The sequence below is a fragment of the Haemaphysalis longicornis genome, unplaced genomic scaffold, assembly GCF_048455015.1.
Source record: "Haemaphysalis longicornis isolate Haplotype H1 unplaced genomic scaffold, Haemaphysalis longicornis Haplotype H1 scaffold_14, whole genome shotgun sequence".
NCBI classification, from domain to species: Eukaryota; Metazoa; Arthropoda; class Arachnida; order Ixodida; family Ixodidae; genus Haemaphysalis; species Haemaphysalis longicornis.
In genome coordinates, this window is record NW_027526245.1 from 51,531,722 (window position 1) to 51,553,426 (window position 21,705).

General features: G+C 49.1%; 3 non-coding genes across 3 annotated transcripts; 1 reads left to right on the plus strand and 2 right to left on the minus strand.

Moving 5' to 3' along the window:
• Positions 1-975: 975 nt before the first annotated feature.
• On the minus strand, positions 976-1,047 carry Trnai-uau (transfer RNA isoleucine (anticodon UAU)). The gene has a single exon. It is a non-coding gene; the product is annotated as a tRNA-Ile (tRNA).
• A 16,531-nt stretch (positions 1,048-17,578) lies between these two features.
• Trnas-acu (transfer RNA serine (anticodon ACU)) lies at positions 17,579-17,650 on the minus strand. Its single transcript has one exon. It is a non-coding gene; the product is annotated as a tRNA-Ser (tRNA).
• Positions 17,651-20,693: 3,043 nt separating this feature from the next.
• Trnas-acu (transfer RNA serine (anticodon ACU)) lies at positions 20,694-20,765 on the plus strand. The gene has a single exon. It is a non-coding gene; the product is annotated as a tRNA-Ser (tRNA).
• The last annotated feature ends 940 nt before the right edge of the window (positions 20,766-21,705 follow it).

Consider the following 21,705-nt stretch of genomic DNA (forward strand, 5'->3'; position numbering starts at 1 on the left):
ACCTAATTTTGTTTCTTTTTTTTTCATTCCTTAGTGTCTAGCTTAATACTCGCCCTCATGCCTCCAACCTTTGCTTTTGGAATTCAATTTTATTTATTTTAATTTCTATTTTTTTTACTCCGCGTGGTCTTGTGCCCCGTATGTCACTCTAACTTTATCTTTTCGTTTTTGAGTTTCAGGACAGGCCTGTACCAGGAATGTTGCCGTGGGTGACACGTGCCATTTCAGTTGCCGGGCCATTGCTTTTTCTTTTGTGTGTGGGTTTATGTGGTTCCCCTCCCTGTTTTTTTTTCTCCTTTTTTAGTTTTTTCTTGACCTAGTTAGTTTTTCCCCCGTCTCTATCTTTTCTTTTGACCTGAGGCTTGCAGATAGTTTCTGATAAGGACCCCACCCTCACCGCCCGGTCTGCTTCCGGCGGTTCTGAGATCCTTTTCCTATACCCCGCGGCGGGTCAATAAGCACCCTGTCCACCTTTCTGTCCAAAAATTCCACGAATATCAACCACCAGCTGACTTCCGTGTGACCTACTTCGCGGCTTAAACTAGACAACCTTCTTGTCCCCTCAATCTCTCCCCCGACACACTCCGAAACCAATCAGCTTGCTCAAATTCCCTTCCCTCTTACCCTCTCCTTTCACCTGGGGTCCTCACCCTATATAAACCCTGCCTGCCAGGCGAGAGATTGCCCTGAGGAAAGCAAGTTCTCTTTGCTGAAACGTAGGCCACAATCGTGCTTTTACCTTGTTCGAAGTTTTTCTTCTCTTGTATATATATATATATATATATATATATATATATATATATATATATATATAAAATGTAAGGAAATGAGGGGCTCGTTGAGGAAATACAGAAAGAGAGGTGGGCAGTTTACAGCGCCAAAGGAGGCATAGGTGTGTGGTTAGGCGCTTTTTTTATTCAGTTAATGAAGTTGACATTTTTTTATTTTCGCAAGAAAGAAAGAAAAAAAAACACGCGCCCAGAGTGGGGACCGAACCCACGCCTTTCGATTATATCTCGAATGCCTTACCAATTCGGCTATCTGGGCGACTGTGTTCTGCTTCACTTTCAGGGTTATTTGTATTTACTACAACTGTATCTGACGCTTGAGGGTGGTAGCAAGCGCCACTCTGACTACACCGGGAGAAGGGGACCTTCTTTTAAACCCCCGGGGCGTGACTCGAACGTCTACAGCCTGTCATGAGCGGGTAACTGGCGGGAAGCCCTCTTATGCAACCTAGGCATCAAGCCTGCCAGAACCGAGACCCTACCTAGGCTTTCGCAGAATAATATAGTAAGAAAAATGAGGCACTCGTTTGGAAATACAGAAAGACAGGTCGGCAGTATAAAACGCCAAAGGAGGCATAGGGGTGTGGTTAGGCCCTTTTTTGACTACGGATAATGAAGTTAACATTTTCTTTAACAGACGGAAGAACGAAAGAAAGAAAAACACGCGCCCAGAGTAGGGACCGAACCCACGCCTTTTGATTAGATCTCGAATGCCTTACCGATTTGGCTATCTGGGGGACTGTGTTCTCTTTCACTTTCTGGGTTATTTATATTTACTAGAAATGTATGTGACGCTTGAGGGTGGCAGCCAGTGCCACTCTGACTACACAGGGAGAAGGGGACCTTGTTTTCAACCCCCGGGGCGTGATTCGAATGTCTACAGCCTATCATGAGCGGGTAACTGGTTGAAAGCCCTCTCATGCAACCTAGGCATCAAGGCTGCTAGAACCGAGACCCTCGCTAGGCTTTCGCAGAATAATATAATAAGGAAATGAGGGGCTCGTTCAGGAAATACAGAAAGACAGGTCGGCACTGTACAACGCCAAAGGAGGCAGAGGGGTGTGGTTAGGCTGTTTTTTTACTAAACGTAATGAAGTTAACATTTTGTTCAATATACGGAAGAAATAAAAAAAGAAAAACACGCGCCTAGAGTGGGGACCGAACCCACGCCTTTCGATTAGATCTCGAATGCCTTACCAATTCGGCTATCTGGGCGACTGTGTTGTCCTTCACATTCTGGGCTATTTATATTGTTACGTGACTCCGCTCCTTGGCTCCTTACTATAAACGGAACCAGTGTCCAACCCCGCTCTGCGGGTATGCGCCCTCTGGGATGACAAGAAGACGACGCTCGCTAAAGTTGGTGTGCGTTCAGTTCCTGGGACATCGCGGCTGCCTTGTCTGCCTTCGCTATCCAATCTATTTTTGTAGTTACACTATCTGAATACATCTCCTTCGTTGCCACGTCACATCTTGTGGTGGAGGGTCTACTTCACGTCTCCGTACCGCTCGCCGGGCTACTTTAAGAAAATACGGAGCTTCGAAGCGGGCGTCACGTTCACAGCTGCATGATGCCGCCCCCTGGTGAGCCTGTATCTACTCTGCCGATAGTCATCGTGTCTCACCCCCGTGATCCCGGTGATTTTACTGGCACTGATAACGTCGACGCGGATAAATGGCTCCGCATGTATGAACGCGTGAGTGTTCATAACCGGTTGGACGACACAATCATGCTGACGAATGCTGCCTACAATCTCAAGAAGACGGCTGGGACTTGTTTCCTAAACAACGAAGCGAGGCTCACAAGCTGGGACGCCTTCAAAAAGGAGTTCCTGGATTCGTTCAGTGACTGCGGTGCCCGTCAGCTAGCCGCAAAGAACGATCTTTCTTCACGCACGCAGTCCGGTGCGGAGTCCTATGTCGTCTACATCCAGGACGTGTTGGCTCTTTGCGCCAAGGTGGATCCCAAGATGCCGGAGTCCGACAAGATTGGGCATTTACTTAAGGGCATAGCAGATGATGCCTTTACTCTGCTCATGTGTACAGAGTGTGCCACAATTGACTCTGTACTGAAGGAATGTCGCCGATTTGAGCAGGCGAAATGCCGCCGCATAGCGCAGCAGTTCACCCGGATGCCTCACACCTCTGCAACCTCATCGTGTGCGGATCTGACAGCGCCTCTCAGTTTACCGACGGCACCAGGTCCGATGCCACATTCGGACACTTTGACCAAGATCGTGCGCCATGGCCCCGGCTCCTGTACACCGCCATTGGCACGACCATACCCTGCCCACTATATCACTTATACAGGCCGTTGTCCGTAAGGAAGTAGCCAACCTCGGTATCCATCCTGTGTGCGCTATGGCTTGTCCGGACGCCCGCCAGAACCTTCCTCCTTCATTTGCCAGCAATAGCTTCCAACGGCGTTATGACGCACCACCTCGTTACCGCCGCCGGAACCCTGCAGAATGGAGAACTCCTAATAACCGGCCTATCTGCTTCGAGTGCTCTCGCGTTGGTCACGTCGCCCGTTATTGCCGACAATGTTGGACGTCCCCTGCACGCTCCCGGTTTTCGCCCACCACCTACTCTTCGGACGATCGGCCTATCCACTTCCCCCCTGGTACTCAACCCCAGTATGTTCCCGACAGCTCCCCCAGCAACCGCCTTGGGCGCTCCCCGTCCCCACAACGTCACCAATCTCGTTCGCCGAAGCCTCGCCGCCCTTCGCTGCCGACTTCTTACGCACGCACCTCTCCGGGAAACTAGCCAATGCAGCTCCCGGAGGTGATGCTGCATGTCGCACCCGGCCTGAAAATCCTCTGTTTACAAAGACGACGAGACGCAATTTGCTTGACGTTGATGTTGACGGTGTTCGTGTGAGCGCTCTAATAGACACCGGTGCCAGTATCTCCGTAATGAGCTCCAACCTTCGCCGCCGCCTTCGTAAGGTCCTGACGCCTGCCCCATCTACTGTTGTCAGAGTGGCCGATGGCCGTACGCCCACCATCGAAGGACTGCACCGCTCGGGTTGGTGTTGGTGACCATCACATTCCTGTAGTGTTCACCGTATTCGACGCATGCCCCCATGAAATCATTCTCGGCCTTGACTTTCTAACGGACAACGCCGCGCTTATTGACTGTGCCACGGGTATTCTTCGTCTGGACCTGCCGACCGGTTCTGTCACCGACACTAAGCACCCCAACCGCCTCTGCTCCTCAGGACATGTCCGCTTGCTTCTTGACACAATGTCCTAGGTCCCTTTGTCACCATGCCCGCCACTTCCGGACGGCGACTACGTCGTTTCCCCTATAACTGACGTCCTCCTCCGACACCACGTGGCTCTTCCTTACACTGTCGTCACCCTCGCCAACAACCAAATCAACCTACCTTTCCTTAATTTTGGTTCTTTGCCCCAAGTCCTCCCCGAGCGGATGTCGCTGGCCACGCTTTTTCCTCTGGAGGAATGCCAAATTTCTGCCGTGTCCACTGACGCCTTCATGGTTGCGCCGAATGATTCCAAGGATCGATGGTCCACCTCTGGTGACATCGCAAAAATGATAGCGTCGGACCTTCCTTCGTCGCAAGCTCGCGAGTTACATCGCCTGCTTTCATCGTACAGAGACATTTTTGATTTGGACGATCGCCCTTTGGGACAGACATCGGCGATAACCCACCGCATCAACACCGCGGATGCGAGCCCCATTCATCGGCGACCATCCTGGGTCTCTCACGGTGAATGCAAAATCATTCAAGATGAAGTCGATGATATGTTGAAAAAGAATGTAATTCAGCCTTCTTCCAGTCCATGGGCGTCACCAGTCGTCTGAGTGAAAAAGAAGGATGGGTCCTGGCGCTTCTGCATTGATTACCGGCACTTGAACAAAGTCACCAAAAAGAACGTTTATCCACTTCCTCGGATTGATGACGCCCTCGATTGCCTCCATGGTGCATCGTACTTTTCTTCTATTGACCTTCGGTCTGGGTATTGTCAAATTGCTGTTGATGCCCAGGACCACGAAAAGACAGCCTTTGTGACGCCCGATGGGCTGTACCGATTCAAGGTAATGCCCTTTGGTCTGTGCAACGCGCCGGCTACCTTCGAAAGAGTGATCGACTTCCTCTTTCGTGGCTTCAAGTTGTTGACTTGCATATGCTACTTGGACGACGTCATCGTTTTTTCCCCGACATTTGAAACTCATCTCCATCGTCTTGCAGACATCCTAGAGGTTTTCCGTCGCGCCGGTCTCCAGCTCAATTTATCAAAATGCCGTTTCGGTGGCAGGCAACTCAAGATCCTCGGCCACGTAGTCGATGCTGCTGGTGTCCGACCTGATCCCGATAAGGTACGCGCCGTTCAAGAATTTCCCATCCCGCGTTTGGCAAAGGATGTTCACAACTTTGTAGGACTATGCTCCTACTTTCGTCGCTTTATCGAGAATTTTGCTGAGATCGCCCGGCCATTGACAGATCACCTTAAGGCTGATACCTCATTCTCCTGGGGCACCGCGCAAAGCACAGCGTTTGCCACTCTCGTTGACCGCCTGACTCGTTGCCCAGTTTTAGCCCATTTCGATCCGTTGGCTCCCACAGAAGTACGCACGGACGCGAGTGGCCACGGGATAGGGGCAGTATTGGTTCAGAAACAGACTGGTCACGACCGGGTGATAGCCTACGCCAGCCGACTTCTGTCCCCCGCTGAACGTAACTATTCCATCACGGAACGTGAATGCCTCGCACTCGTCTCGGCAGTCAGCAAGTTTCGCTCATATTTGTACGGCAAATCTTTCGCGGTCATTACCGACCATCATGCCCTATGTTGGCTTTCTTCGCTCAAAGATCCGTCCGGACGACTCGGCCGCTGGGCGTTAAGACTCCAGGAGTATGACTATTTGGTGGTCTACAGGTCTGGTCGCATGCACCGGGACGCCGACTGCTTGTCTCGTCATCCTGTTGATCCGCCTGATTAAACGTGGAGCGATGATGACCCCTGCGTATTTGCCCTCTCCGACTTGCACGACATAGCCGCCCACCAACGACGCGATCCATCGCTTCGGCAGGTTATAGACCGTCTTAGCTGAGAGCCGTCCGACCCATCTCTGCACGCTTTTACACTGCATAATGGCGTCCTGTTTCGGCGCAACTTCCGGGCGGATGGCCCTGACGCCCTTCTCGCAGTACCTCACCATCTCCGTCCCGACATACTCCACCAGCTTCACGACGTGCCGACTGCTGGCCATCTGGGCGTCACTCGCACGTACGACCTGGCGCGGCGACGCTTTTACTGGCCTGGCTTTTACCGGTCCGTGCGAAGGTACGTCACGGCTTGTGATGTTTGCCAACGCCGCAAGGCGCCTCGGTCACTTCCAGCAGGCACTCTTCAACCAATTGATGTTCCTCCTGAACCATTTTGCCGGGTTGGATTGGAACTTCTCGGTCCTTTCCCCTTATCCCACTCTGGTAACAGGTGGATTGCCGTTGCCACCGATTACACCACGCGTTACGCCATCACACGTGCCATTCCTACCAGCTGTGCCACGGACGTCACCGATTTTCTACTACACGCCGTCATTCTGCAACACGGTGCTCCTCGCCAGCTGATCACGGACCGTGGTCGGTGCTTCTTATCTCAGGTCGTCGACGACCTTCTTCGGTCCTGCCGCATTAAGCACAACCTCACCACGGCCAATCATCCGCAGACCAATGGGCTCGCTGAACGATTTAACAAGACGCTCACGGATATGCTCGCTATGTACGTGTCCACCGACCACCGTGACTGGACGTTCCTCTCCCTTACGTTACTTTCGCCTACAATTCGTCACGCCTCGACACTGCCGGCTTCTCTCCTTTCTTCCTCCTTTACAGCCGCGAGCCTGCCCTGCCATTGGACACCATGTTGCCTGATTCGACCACGCCACGAACTGAGTATGCACGTGATCTCATTGCCCAGACTGATGTGGCCCGCCAGATCGCCCGCGCCAAGATTACGGCGTCACAGGCAAGTCAGACGCGTCGCTACGACGAGACCCACTGTGACGTGTGCTTCCCACCTGACTCCCTGGTTCTCCTTTGGACGCCTTCACGTCAGGTTGGGCTATCTGAAAAACTTCTGTCCCGCTTCACGGGCCCCTACCGCATCATTCGCTTGGTTACACCTGTGACGTACGAAATCATTCCAGTCACGCCCCCGCCGTCAACTGTGCACCCAGCGTCTCAAGTTGTGCATGTGTCCTGCCTGAAGCCCTACTTCGTTCGTGATTAAGTTTAGCCCACACCTTCTACCGTACTCAGCACCGGGACGTTGCTTCTACCGCCGTGGGTCATGTCACGGGCTCCGTTCCTTCGCTCCTTACTATAAACGGAACCAGTGTCCAACCCCACTCTGCGGGTATGCGCCCTCTTGGATGTGAAGAAGACGACGATCGCTGATGTTGGTGTGCGTTCAGTTCCTGGGACATCGCGGCTGTATTGTCTGCCTTGGCTATCCCGTCTATTTTTGTTATTACACTATCTGAATACATCTCCTTCGTTGCCACGTCACAATATTTACTAGAAGTGTATATGACGTTTGAGGGTGGTAGCCAGCGCCACTCTTACTACACGGGGAGAAGGGGACCTTCTTTTCGACCACCGGGCAGTGACTCAAACGTCTACATCCTGTCATGAGCGGGTAACTGGCGGTAAGCCCTCTTATGCTACCTAGCATCAAGGCTGCCAGAACCGAGACCCTAGCAAGGCTTTCGCAGAATAATATAGTAAGAAAATGAGGAGCTCGTTGAGGAAATACAAACAGATTGGTCGGCAGTCTACAACGCCAAAGGAGGCATAGGTGTGTGGTTAGGCTACTTTTTTTAATTAATGTTAATGAAGTTAACATTTTGTTTATTATACGGACGAAAAAAAAAACACGCACCCATAGTGGGGACCGAACCAACGCCTTTCGATTAGATCTCGAATCCCTTACCAATTCGGCTACCTGGGCGACGGTGTTCTCCTTCACTTTCTGGGCTATTTATATTTACTGGAAGTGTATCTGACGCTTGAGGGTGGTAGCCAGCGCCACTCTGACTACACGGGGAGAAGGGAACTTCTTTTCAACCTCTGGGCGTGGCTCAAACGTGCCTCCTTTGCCGTTGTAGACTGCCGAGCTATCTTTCTATATATATATATATATATATATATATATATATATATATATCTATATATATATATATATATATATATACACACACAAAGTAGAAGTACACTCTTCGGAGACTTTATTTCCAACGTTTCGACCTGAGGCAGGTCTTCCTCAGGAATGAAAGCTTTGTGTAAAATCGTACGGGCTCAGAGTGGGGGCGGCGCCCCGAAACACAAGCCACATGGGAAACAAACACACAAACGACCACACACACCATACAGAGCTTATTCTGCCATAGGCAGGCGAAAAAAGAGCCTCACAAAAAAAGAAAAGAAAAAGAGGAAAGGAAGAGGGAGGAACAAGGTGGCAAGGAGGAGGCAAGAAAGAGGCAAGGAGGAACACACTGCGTGAACGCGAGTATGGGGATAACAGGAAATGCGACGATTTCACGGGTGGCGAAAGGCCCAAAAAACATCCGGTGTCCCCGAGAGGGAAAAAATACAAAGCACACGCCGCCACGAGCAGTGAGTTTACATTCGCGTCACCGGTAACAAGGATTAACTACCGACCGTCTTCAGCGGCATGGTCAAGAATGCAAGCGGGGCCCATTACTGTATCTGAAGCGCAGGCAGCCTCCGCGACTTTGGAGGGTCCCACAAAAGCCAATGGGGGAGCCCATTTGAGGCGTCCCCTTCCCCGCCTACGCCTCCCTTTGTACACGGCGTCGCGTAGTGTCGCGCCAGGTCAATGGACGGCTTGTTAACTGTTAGTAGTCGGCCTGTCGCCGGCACGCGTGGACTCCTGGGCCCAATCTACGAAAATATGGAGGAGGACGGCTATTTTTAAAAGCATGAAAACAAGAAGAGAGAGGCGACCGCCGGTATGTGCCGTGCCTCCGGGCCAAACAAAAAAAAGAAAGAAAGAAATGAAAAAAAAGAAAGAAAAAGAGTGAAACAATGAAAAAGAGAAGCAAAGCAAAACATGAGCGAAAAGACAGGAAGGAAGCGAGCACTCCGTGAACACCAGCATTGGGGATCACAATGTGATTACAAGACACCCGAGGCATAAGCCACAACAGACACCAAAATAAAATACTTCTTACCCGCTCGGTTGGAATGAAAAGCTTCAACATTCCATTTCAGATTTCTCAAGAATAAAATGGTTATGGCATATGGTGACATAAACAGGCAATGGGTACCATGTGGTTATTAATGAGGCGTGTTATGCGTGCTGAGCGTTGAGACAAGGAATTAAGAGAAAAAAATAATAATAAAATAAAATAAAAAATAAGAAATAAAAAATAGAGGGGGCGGGAAGGGAAGTGTTGGTAGGGGGCCGGCAGCGGACGAGATAATTATAGTGACCGTGCAACATAACGGTAGGTTGTTGGTGTTACAATGTACAACCTCACACCTGGAAGAACAGGCCGCCTGTAAACCTCAGACTCTGCAATGCCCTGCGCGGGAAAGGCCGATGCACATGAAGGGCTTAATGTTATAGCAAAAGGACAACAAAACAACAAGGTCCCGTATGTCCCGGGGTCACAATGCTTCAATGGTCATGCAGAGTACGAATTACAGTCATAGTTCCAGGGCTCTCATTAAGACCCCCCTTCAGCGTATTAAATTTGTAGATTAAGTAAGACTCACATTGTTCTCGCTCCCTACAGCTAGAAAAACTGCTCTGTAGAAGCGTGACTTTAATGTCATCGAAAGAATGATTTTGCATCGCTAGGTGTCTGGACAAGGGAAGGTTTGGGAGTGCCTTGTTGTGATAGCGGTGATTGTTAAACCGCATTCGAAAAGGTCCATCCGTCTGTCCTATGTACTGCATAATACATCCGCCACACTCCAATAGGTAAACCAAATTGGATGAGTCACAATCCAAAGACCCACGTATAGAATATCGGAATTCCGAATGTGTGCTAATTGCCACCCTCGCGGTCTGCACGTGTTTACACACCAAACATCTGTTTTTTTCCACACGGTCGGCAGCCTAATTGCTGGGCGTCCCTGTCTTGGCATGGACAAGATAGTCCCCTATGCTTTTTGCGCGCCTGTATATTACACGCGGAGGATCACTGAAAATTTCGGAAAGTCGCTCGCTCTGCTGGAGAATGTTGAAGTGCTTTTTTTAAATTTTATTCACGTTTGGCGGGCTACTAGTAAAAGTTAAGACTAAATTAGCGCGGGAATTATTCCCATCATTCACGTGCGACCCCTGTAGCAGTGTGTTACGATTTAAACTTGCCGCCCTAGAAATGGCATCGTCAACAAGGGCCGGGGGGTAACGCTTTTTGACGAGGACGCCCCGAATTAGGCTGGCGTTCGAACGAAAGTCTTCATCCTTGGAGCAAATTCTTCTAAATCTATGTGCCTGGGATTAAGGGATAGCCGTTCTGCAATGGCGTGGGTGGCAGCTATTGAAGTGCAGGTACTGTTGGCGGTCTGTAGGTTTCCTGTACACAATCGTCTCCAGTGACCCCGCCCGCACATGAACCTGAACGTCCAAGAAACTAAATTCGGTGCGAGAGTACTCGTAGGTGAATGAGATATTAGGATGAACTGTGTTGAATTCTTTTATAAAGGCAATGAGTCGTTGCTGAGTGTCTGTCCAGATCATGTAAATGTCGTCAAGGAATCGCTTGTACAGTGCAGGTGAACTGTCTGAAGTAGACAGGAATTTGGCTTCAATATTGTGCATGAATATGGTGGCATAATTGGGGGCCATTTTTGTTCCCATCGCAGTACCACTTGCTTGAAGAAAGTATTTGTTTTCAAATATAAAACTGTTGAGTTCTAATACGAGACGCGTTAATACCTCAACAACCCCCGGGCTGGGAGAGTCTTCCTGGCGGTGTTCGTTGTACGACTGAATGAGGGCATTGATGCCATCGCTGTGCGGAATGGTGGTATAAAGGGAGGTCGCGTCCAATGCTACGAGAAATGCACCGTCCGGCAGAACCATGCCCTCGATTTCTTGGAGAAAATGGTTTGTGTCCCGTAAGTATGATGGAAATTGAGGGGGTATATCGCGAATGAGGTAATCTATATAACTTGAAATAGGCTCTGTGATGGTGCCTATTCCCGATATAATTGGGCGGCCGGGATTTCCAATTTTGTGTAATTTTGGAAGCATGTAAAAGCGGCCAACCACTGGGTGGGCCGATGTTAGTGCCCTGGCAAGTTTTCTATCAATTTCTCGGGCCCCCACAAGTTGCTCCAGCACGTTATTTACAATTTTTTGGTGTTCTTTAGTAGGGTCTGATAGAAGGGGCTTATAGAATTTCCGGTCGCCTAATTGCCGATCCCCTTTATTGACGTAATCATTCCGGTCGAGAATAACAATCCCCCCTCCCTTGTCAGCTGGTTTGATTACAATGTCCTGTCGGTTACTCAATGCATTGAGAGCATCCTGTTCGTTATTTGTGATGTTGTGATGACGGGTTCGGCATGATTGGTATGCCTGTAAAACGTCTCTCTGGACGGCACGAATATACAAGTCAAGATTTTCCTCCCTTTGTGCACTGGGGGTCCAGTGGTGCTTGGCGACGAAAGAAGGTTTGGCGTTCTCCCCATCACTTCTATCGAAGAAGTACTCTCGTAAACGCAGAGTACGGGCAAAATTATCCAAATCTTTCAGGAGTGTTAATTCTGAGTACTTCCCGTTGCTCGGGCAAAATGTGAGACCCCGGGACAGAACAGATATCTCAGTGGCGCCTAATTTAATCTTCGATAAATTAACAATTTGCCAGCCCCCGTCGCCGCATTCAACCCCCAGCGGCAGCTCCCCCGGCATGCTGTCAGCACCCTCCTCGCGGTCAACCACATCCACAAGAGGCACACACGGTTGTTGTCTGACGCCCCTCGCATACGACCCGCCATGCCCCGGGACGTTATCCCTTGCGAGTTTTTTTAACTTTGTTTTTGAAACCCCGAGGGTTTTTTTCGCCTCAAACAAATTCAGCTTCTCGAGTTCCGGCGGTGAAAGTAAGGCACTTTCCCGGACTCGACGTTCCTCTCCCACAAGTGACGTTAACATTTTCTCACAGTGCTCTATTGTGACCTGGAGTAATTCTAGAGAAGCGGTATTTAGTATTCGATTCCATTTTTATACATTCTCACTAGATAGGTTCTTCATTGAAGGAGGCAGTGAAATACGAAACCCTTTGGGTACAATACCTTCTAGCTTATATGTTTGAAGGGTACGAACATGAAGGTCATGGCGTACGCGCTTGTCTAGAATTTTCCTGACTTTCAAGAATTCTTTGGATTTTAGTGTTACGGCACCTGAGGAAGAGGAAGTCGGCTGGGGCTCGGGGCCAACGCGTCAATCACTCTGCACTCGGCGGGCCGATCCAGGGCATTTCCTAAGGTTGCACCTTGGAGCTTGAGTTTTGACAGCGTCCTCACTGTCCCCCGTGGAAAGTTTGTGCAGCGCTGCGCGATCTTGCGGTGCTGTCCTCGACCGGGGTTGCTGTGGTGTTGTCTGGTTGGTGCTCGTTGTGGGCAGCTTGGGCGACGTGCGTCCATTTCCCCGTCGGAACTCTGCGGTGGGGCCAGGGCTGGAACACTTTCGTCGTCGGAGGCGTAGGAAAGGTGACTCGGGTCCTGGTGTCGGGTCCACTTGATGGGCTTCAGGGCTGGCACTCTCCCTTCGTGGTCGGCGGGGGGGAAGTACCTCCGGTTGTGGAGCTGGACCCTCAGGAATGCCAGTTGCACCTCCGGCGGGTGTTGCGTCACGGGAGTGGTGAGGGCGAGGACCGGTAGCTGGATTCGGGGCAGTCACACGGGTCAGTGGGGGCCAGTCCAAGTCACAATGCCGACTTGGTTCAGTTTGCAGTGTGGCCTGTGCGAACGTAGGCTCCTGTTGCGTTTCACGCGCTGGTGATGGTGACGCATAATCCTGCCAGTCTGCAAACATAGGTCGTCGGAGTTCTATGAGGAAGGTGTACAAGTTCCACGCCATAACCGACACACCACCAAAACTCGGGTGTAGACCGTCGGCTGCCAGCACCATTTTGGGGGGGAAGTGATGCAGGCAGTGGTGCAAGAAAAAGACATTTTCACGGTTTTCGCACAACTCGACCAAGAGGCAGTTGAAGGCGTCGGCTTCTCTGTTGAATCTAGCTGCAGCGCGCCCATCATGGGGGTTTCGTCGACGGTTTGGCGACCGTGGGAGCAGCAGAGTTACAAATGTTACCTGGATATCAGGTCTTTCCTTTGCAATGTGGTCGAGAAGATTCGAGTATCTCTCCTTTGCGACTTGGCCGTTTGTGTTGGCTACGCCGTTTGTCCCAACGTGCAGGATGAGCTCTGTCACACCACGTGGCACGAAGTCTAACAAGTTCACAACGTCGCGGATGCCGGCTCCCGGTAGCGTGATAAATGCCGGTGAATGAGGACTAGATGGGTCGAAGTTCTTGTGTAAATATTTGGTTTGCGAATCCCCAACGATGGCGCACGTGGGGGCATGAGAAGGGAATTTCCAGATGAGTCTCGAAGAGGCGCACGCAGCAGACATTGTAGAAAAAGTCGTGAAGTAGAGTCCTTAGTTGCTGCAGGAATACGCACAAAGTAGAAGTACGCTCTTCGGAGACTTTATTTCCCGACCTGAAACAGGTCTTCCTCAGGAATGAAAGCTTTGTGTAGAATCGTACGGACTCAGAGTGGGGGCGGCGCCCCGAAACACAAGCCACATGGGAAACAAACACACAAACGACCACACACACAATACAGAGCTTATTCTGCCATAGGCAGGCGAAAAAAGAGCCTCACAAAAAAAAGAAAAAAAAGGGCGGAAAGGAAGAGGGAGGAACAAGGTGGCAAGGTGGAGGCAAGAAAGAGGCAAGGAGGAACACACTGCATGAACGCGAGTATGGGGATAACAGGAAATGCGACGATTTCACGGGTGGCGAAAGGCCAAAAAAACATCCGGTGTCCCCGAGAGGGAAAAAATACAAAGCACACGCCGCCACGAGCAGTGAGTTTACATGCGCGTCACCGGTAACAAGGATTAACTACCGACCGTCTTCAGCGGCATAGTCAAGAATGCAAGCGGGGCCCATTACTGTATCTGAAGCGCAGGCAGCCTCCGCGACTTTGGAGGGTCCCACAAAAGCCAATGGGGGAGCCCATTTAAGGAGTCCCCTTCCCCGCCTACGCCTCCTTTTGTACACGGTGTCGCGTCGTGTCGCGCCAGGTCAATGGACGCCTTGTTAACTGTTAGTAGTCGGCCTGTCGCCGGCACGCGTGGACTCCTGGGCCCAATCTACGAAAATATGGAGGAGCACGGCTATTTTTAAAAACATGAAAACAAGAAGAGAGAGGCGACCGCCGGTGTGTGCCGTGCCTCCTGGCCAAAAAAAAAGAAAGAACGAAAGGAAATAAAGAAAGAAAAAGACGGAAACAATGAAAAAGAGAAGCAAAGCAAAACATGAGCGAAAAGACAGGAAGGACGCGAGCACTCCGTGAACACCAGCATTGGGGATCACAATGTGATTACAAGACACCCGAGGCATAAGCCACAACAGACACCAAAATAAAATACTTCTGACACGCTCGGTTGGAATGAAAAGCTTCAACATTCAATTTCACATTTCTCAAGGATAAAATGGTTATGACATATGGTGACATAAACAGGCAATGGGTACCATGTTTTTATTAATGAGGCGTGTTATGCTTGCTGAGCGTTGAGACAAGGAATTAAGAGAAAAAAATAATAATAAAATAAAATAAAAAATAAAAAATAAAAAATAGCGGGGGCGGGAAGGGAAGTGTTGGTAGGGGGCCGGGAGCGGACGAGATAATTATAGGGACCGCGCAACATAACGGTAGGTTGTTGGTGTTACAATGTACAACCTCACACCTGGAAGAACAGGCCGCCTGTAAACCTCAGACCGTGCAATGCCCTGCGCGGGAAAGGCCGATGCACATGAAGGGCTTAATGTTATAGCAAAAGGAAAACAAAACAACAAGGTCCCGTATGTCCCGGGGTCACAATGCTTCAATGGTCATGCAGAGTACGAATTACAGTCATAGTTCCAGGGCTCTCATTAAGACCCCCCTTCAGCGTATTAAATTTGTAGATTAAGTAAGACTCACATTGTTCTCGCTCCCTACAGCTAGAAAAACTGCTCTGTAGAAGCGTGACTTTAATGTCATCGAAAGAATGATTTTGCATCGCTAGGTGTCTGGACAAGGGAAGGTTTGGGAGTGCCTTGGTGTGATAGCGGTGATTGTTAAACCGCATTCGAAAAGGTCCATCCGTCTGTCCTATGTACTGCATATTACATCCGCCACACTCCAATAGGTAAACCAAATTGGATGAGTCACAATCCAAAGACCCACGTATAGAATATCGGAAGTCCGAATGTGTGCTAATTGCCACCCTCGCGGTCTGCACGTGTTTACACACCAAACATCTGTTTTTTCCACACGGTCGGCAGCCTAATGGCTGGGCGTCCCTGTCTTTGGCGTGGACAAGATAGTCCCCTATGCTTTTTGCGCGCCAGTATATTACACGCGGAGGATCACTGAAAATTTCGGAAAGTCGCTCGCTCTGCTGGAGAATGTTGAAGTGCTTTTTTTTAAATTTTATTCCCGTTTGGCGGGCTACTAGTAAAAGTTAAGACTAAATTAGCGCGGGAATTATTCCCATCATTCACGTGCGACCCCTGTAGCAGTGTGTTACGATTTAAACTTGCCGCCCTAGAAATGGAATCGTCAACAAGGGCCGGGGGTAACGCCGTTTCACGAGGACGCCCCGCATTCGGCTGGCGTTCGAACGAAAGTCTTCATCCTTGGAGCAAATTCTTCTAAATATATGTGCCTGGGAATAAGGGATAGCCGTTCTGCAATGGCGTGGGTGGCAGCTATTGAAGTGCAGGTACTGTTGGCGGTCTGTAGGTTTCCTGTACACAATCGTCTCCAGTGACCCCGCCCGCACATGAACCTGAACGTCCAAGAAACTAAATTCGGTGCGAGAGTACTCGTAGGTGAATGAGATATTAGGATGAACTGTGTTGAATTCTTCTATAAAGGCAATGAGTCGTTGCTGAGTGTCTGTCCAGATCATGAAAATGTCGTCAAGGAATCGCTTGTACAGTGCAGGTGAACTGTCTGAAGTAGACAGGAATTTGGTTTCAATATTGTGCATGAATATGGTGGCATAATTGGGGGCCATTTTTGTTCCCATCGCAGTACCATTTGTTTGAAGAAAGTATTTGTTTTCAAATTCAAAACTGTTGAGTTGTTGAGATGGAAATTGAGGGGGTATATCGCGAATGAGGTAATCTATATAACTTGAATTAGGCTCTGTGATGGTGCCTATTCCCGATATAATTGGGCGGCCGGGATTTCCAATTTTGTATAATTTTGGAAGCATGTAAAAGCGGCCAACCACTGGGTGGGCCGTTGTTAGTGCCCTGGCAAGTTTTCTATAGCTTTCTCGGGCCCCCACAAGTTGCTCCAGCACGTTATTTACATTTTTTTGGTGTTCTTTAGTAGGGTCAGATAGAAGGGGCTTATAGAATTTCCGGTCGCCTAATTGCCGATCCCCTTGTTTGACGTAATCATTCCGGTCGAGAATAACAATCCCCCCTCCCTTGTCAGCTGGTTTGATTACAATGTCCTGTCGGTTACTCAATGCATTGAGAGCATCCTGTTCGTTTTTTGTGATGTTGTTATGATGGGTTCGGCGTGATTGGTATGCCTGGAAAACGTCTCTCCAGACGGCACGAATGTACAAGTCAACATTTTCCTCCCTTTGTGCACTGGGGGCCCAGTGGTGCTTGGCGACGAAAGAAGGTTTATACATATATATATATATATATATATATATATATATATATATATATATATATATATATATTATATATATACATATATATATATATATATATATATATATATATATATATGGCGTTGTAGACTGCTGACCTATGTTTCTGCATATAGATATATGTATATATATATATATATATATATATATATATATATATATATATATATATATATATATAGGGTTTGGAAATGAGGGGCTCGTTAGGAAATACAGAAAGAAATGCCGGCAGTCTACAACGCCAAAGAAAGCATAGAGGAGTGGTTAGACTTTTTTTTACCGTTATTGACGTTACATTATTTTTTTATTAATTACTTGAGAAAGAAAGAAAGAAAGAAAAACACGTGCCCAGAGTGGGGACCGAACCCACGCCTTTCGATTTGATCTCGAATGCCTTACCAATTCGGCTATCTGGGCGACTGTGTTCTTCTTCACTTTCTGGGGTATTTATATGTACTACAACTGTATCTGACGCTTGAGGGTGGTAGCCAGCGCCACTCAGACTACACGGGGAGAAGGGGACCTTCTTTGTCAACCCCCGGGGCGTGACGCGAACGTCTACAGCCTTTCATGAGCGGTTAACTGGCGGGAAACCCTCTTATGCTACCTTGGCATCAAGGCGGCCAGAACCGAGGCCCTCGCTAAGCTTTCGCACGATAATAGGGTTTGGAAATGAGGGGCTCGTTAGGAAATACAGAAAGAAAAGCCGGCAGTCTACAACGCCAAAGAAAGCATAGGGGAGTGGTTAGACTTTTTTTTACCGTTATTGACGTTACATTTTTTTTTATTAATTACGTGAGAAAGAAAGAGAGAAAGAAAAACACGCGCCCAGAGTGGGGACCGAACCCACGCCTTTCGATTAGTTCTCGAATGCCTTACCAATTCGGCTATCTGGGCGACTGTGTTCTTCTTCACTTTCTGGGGTATTTATATGTACTACAACTGTATCTGACGCTTGAGGGTGGTAGCCAGCGCCACTCAGACTACACGGGGAGAAGGGGACCTTCTTTTTCAACCCCCGGGGCGTGACTCGAACGTCTACAGAATTTCATGTGCGGTTAACTGGTGGGAAACCCTCTTATGCTACCTTGGCATCAAGGCTGCCAGAACCGAGGCCCTCGCTAAGCTTTCGCACGATAATAGGGTTTGGAAATGAGGGGTCGTTAGGAAATACAGAAAGAAATGCCGGCAGTCTACAACGCCAAAGAAAGCATAGTTGAGTGGTTAGACTTTTTTTTACCGTTATTGACGTGACATTATTTTTTTATTAAGTACGTGAGAAAGAAAGAAAGAAAGAAGAACACGTGCCCAAAGTGGGGACTGAACCCAAGCCTTTCGATTAGATCTCAAATGCCTTACCAATTCGGCTATCTGGGCGACTGTGTTCTGCTGCACTTTCTGGGGTATTTATATTTACTACAACTGTATCTGACGCTTGAGGGTGGTAGCCAGCACCACTCAGACTACACGGGGAGAAGGGGACCTTCTTTTTCAACCCCCGGGGCGTGACGCGAACGTCTACAGAATTTCATGTGCGGTTAACTGGTGAGAAACCCTCTTATGCTACCTTGGCATCAAGGCTGCCAGAACCGAGGCCCTCGCTAAGCTTTCGCACGATAATAGGGTTTGGAAATGAGGGGCTCGTTAGGAAATACAGAAAGAAATGCCGGCAGTCTACAACCCCAAAGAAAGCATAGGGGAGTGGTTAGACTTTTTTTTACCGTTATTGACGTTACATTATTTTTTATTAATTACGTGAGAAAGAAAGAAAGAAATAAAACACGCGCCCAGAGTGGGGACCGAACCCACGCCTTTCGATTTGATCTCGAATGCCTTACCAATTCCGCTATCTGGGCGACTGTGTTCTGCTTCCCTTTCTGGGGTATTTATATTTACTACAACTATATCTGACGCTTGAGGGTGGTAGCCAGCGCCACTCAGACTACACGGGGAGAAGGGGACCTTCTTTTTCAACCCCCGGGGCGTGACGCGAACGTCTACAGCCTTTCATGAGCGGTTAACTGGCGGGAAACCCTCTTATGCTACCTTGGCATCAAGGCGGCCAGAACCGAGGCCCTCGCTAAGCTTTCGCACGATAATAGGGTTTGGAAATGAGGGGCTCGTTAGGAAATACAGAAAGAAATGCCGGCAGTCTACAACGCCAAAGAAAGCATAGGGGAGTGGTTAGACTTTTTTTTACCGTTATTGACGTTACATTATTTTTTATTAATTACGTGAGAAAGAAAGAAAGAAAGAAGAACACGCGCCCAGAGTGGGGACTGAACCCAAGCCTTTCGATTAGATCTCGAATGCCTTACCAATTCGGCTATCTGGGCGACTGTGTTCTGCTTCACTTTCGGGGTATTTATATTTACTACAACTGTATCTGATGCTTGAGGGTGGTAGCCAGCGCCACTCAGACTACACGGGGAGAAGGGGACCTTCTTTTTAAACCCCCGGGGCGTGACGCGAACGTCTACAGCCTTTCATGAGCGGTTAACTGGCGGGAAACCCTCTTATGCTACCTTGGCATCAAGGTTGCCAGAACCGAGGCCCTCGCTAAGCTTTCGCACGATAATAGGGTTTGGAAATGAGGGGCTCGTTAGGAAATACAGGAAGAAATGCCGGCAGTCTACAACGCCAAAGAAAGCATGGGCGGTTCCCACCATGAGCGCTTTCTTTGGCGTTGTAGACTGCCGGCATTTCTTTCTGTATTTCCTAACGAGCCCCTCATTTCCAAACCCTATTATCGTGCGAAAGCTTAGCGAGGGCCTCGGGTCTGGCAGCCTTGATGCCAACGTAGCATAAGAGGGTTTCCCGCCAGTTAACCGCTCATAAAAGGCTGTAGACGTTCGCGTCACGCCCCGGGGGTTGAAAAAGAAGGTCCCTTTCTCCCCGTGTAGTCTGAGTGGCGCTGGCTACCACCCTCAAGCGTCAGATACAGTTGCAGTATATATAAATACCCCAAAAAGTGAAGCAGAACACAGTCACCCAGATAGCCGAATTGGTAAGGCATTCGAGATCTAATCGAAAGGCGTGGGTTCGGTCCCCACTCTGGGCGCGTTTTTTTCTTTCTTTCTGTCTCACGTAATAATAAAAAAATAATGTAACGTCAGTAACGGTAGAAAAAAGTCTAACCACTCCCCTATGCTTTCTTTGGCGTTGTAGACTGCCGGCATTTCTTTCTGTATTTCCTAACGACCCCTCATTTCCAAACCCTATTATCGTACGAAAGCTTAGCGAGGGCCTTGGTTCTGGCAGCCTTGATGCCAAGGTAGCATAAGAGGTTTTCCCGCCAGTTAACCGCTCATGAAAGGCTGTAGACGTTCGCGTCACGCCCCGGGGGTTAAAAAAGAAGTTCCCCTTCTCCCCGTGTAGTCTGAGTGGCGCTGGCTACCACCCTCAAGCGTCAGATACAGTTTTAGTAAATACAAATACCCCAGAAAGTGAAGCAGAACACAGTCGCCCTAAAAGCCGAATTGGTAAGGCAATCGATATCTAATCAAAAGGCGTGGGTTCGGTCCCCACTCTGGGCGCGTGTTTTTCTTTCTTTCTTTCTCACGTAATTAATAAAAAAATCATGTAACGTCAATAACGGTAAAAAAAGTCTAACCACTCCCACTTGCTTTCTTTGGCGTTGTAGACTGCCGGCATTTCTTTCTGTATTTCCTAACGAGCCCCTCATTTCCAAACCCTATTATCGTGCGAAAGCTTAGCGAGGGCCTCGGGTCTGGCAGCCCTGATGCCAAGGTAGCATAAGAGGGTTTCCCGCCAGTTAACCGCTCATGAAAGGCTGTAGACGTTCGCGTCACGCCCCGGGGGTTGAAAAAGAAGGTCCCTTTCTCCCCTTGTAGTCTGAGTGGCGCTGGCTACCACCCTCAAGCGTCAGATACAGTAGTAGTAAATATAAATACCCCAGAAAGGGAAGCAGAACACAGTCGCCCAGATAGCCGAATTGGTGAGGCATTCGAGAACTAATCGAAAGGCGTGGGTTCGGTCCCCACTCTGGGCGCGTGTTTTTCTTTCTCTCTTTCTTTCTCACGTAATTAATAAAAAAAATGTACCGTCAATAACGGTAAAAAAAAGTCTAACCACTCCCCTATGCTTTCTTTGGCGTTGTAGACTGCCGGCATTTCTTTCTGTATTTCCTAACGAGCCCCTCATTTCCAAACCCTATTATCGTGCGAAAGCTTAGCGAGAGCCTCGGGTCTGGCAGCCTTGATGCCAACGTAGCATAAGAGGGTTTCCCGCCAGTTAACCGCTCATAAAAGGCTGTAGACGTTCGCGTCACGCCCCGGGGGTTGAAAAAGAAGGTCCCTTTCTCCCCGTGTAGTCTGAGTGGCGCTGGCTACAACCCTCAAGCGTCAGATACAGTTGCAGTAAATATAAATACCCCAAAAAGTGAAGCAGAACACAGTCACCCAGATAGCCGAATTGGTAAGGCATTCGAGATCTAATCGAAAGGCGTGGGTTCGGTCCCCACTCTGGGCGCGTTTTTTTCTTTCTTTCTGTCTCACGTAATAATAAAAAAATAATGTAACGTCAGTAACGGTAGAAAAAAGTCTAACCACTCCCCTATGCTTTCTTTGGCGTTGTAGACTGCCGGCATTTCTTTCTGTATTTCCTAACGACCCCTCATTTCCAAACCCTATTATCGTGCGAAAGCTTAGCGAGGGCCTTGGTTCTGGCAGCCTTGATGCCAAGGTAGCATAAGAGGTTTTCCCGCCAGTTAACCGCTCATGAAAGGCTGTAGACGTTCGCGTCACGCCCCGGGGGTTAAAAAAGAAGTTCCCCTTCTCCCCGTGTAGTCTGAGTGGCGCTGGCTACCACCCTCAAGCGTCAGATACAGTTTTAGTAAATACTGATACCCCAGAAAGTGAAGCAGAACACAGTCGCCCTAATAGCCGAATTGGTAACGCAATCGATATCTAATCGAAAGGCGTGGGTTCGGT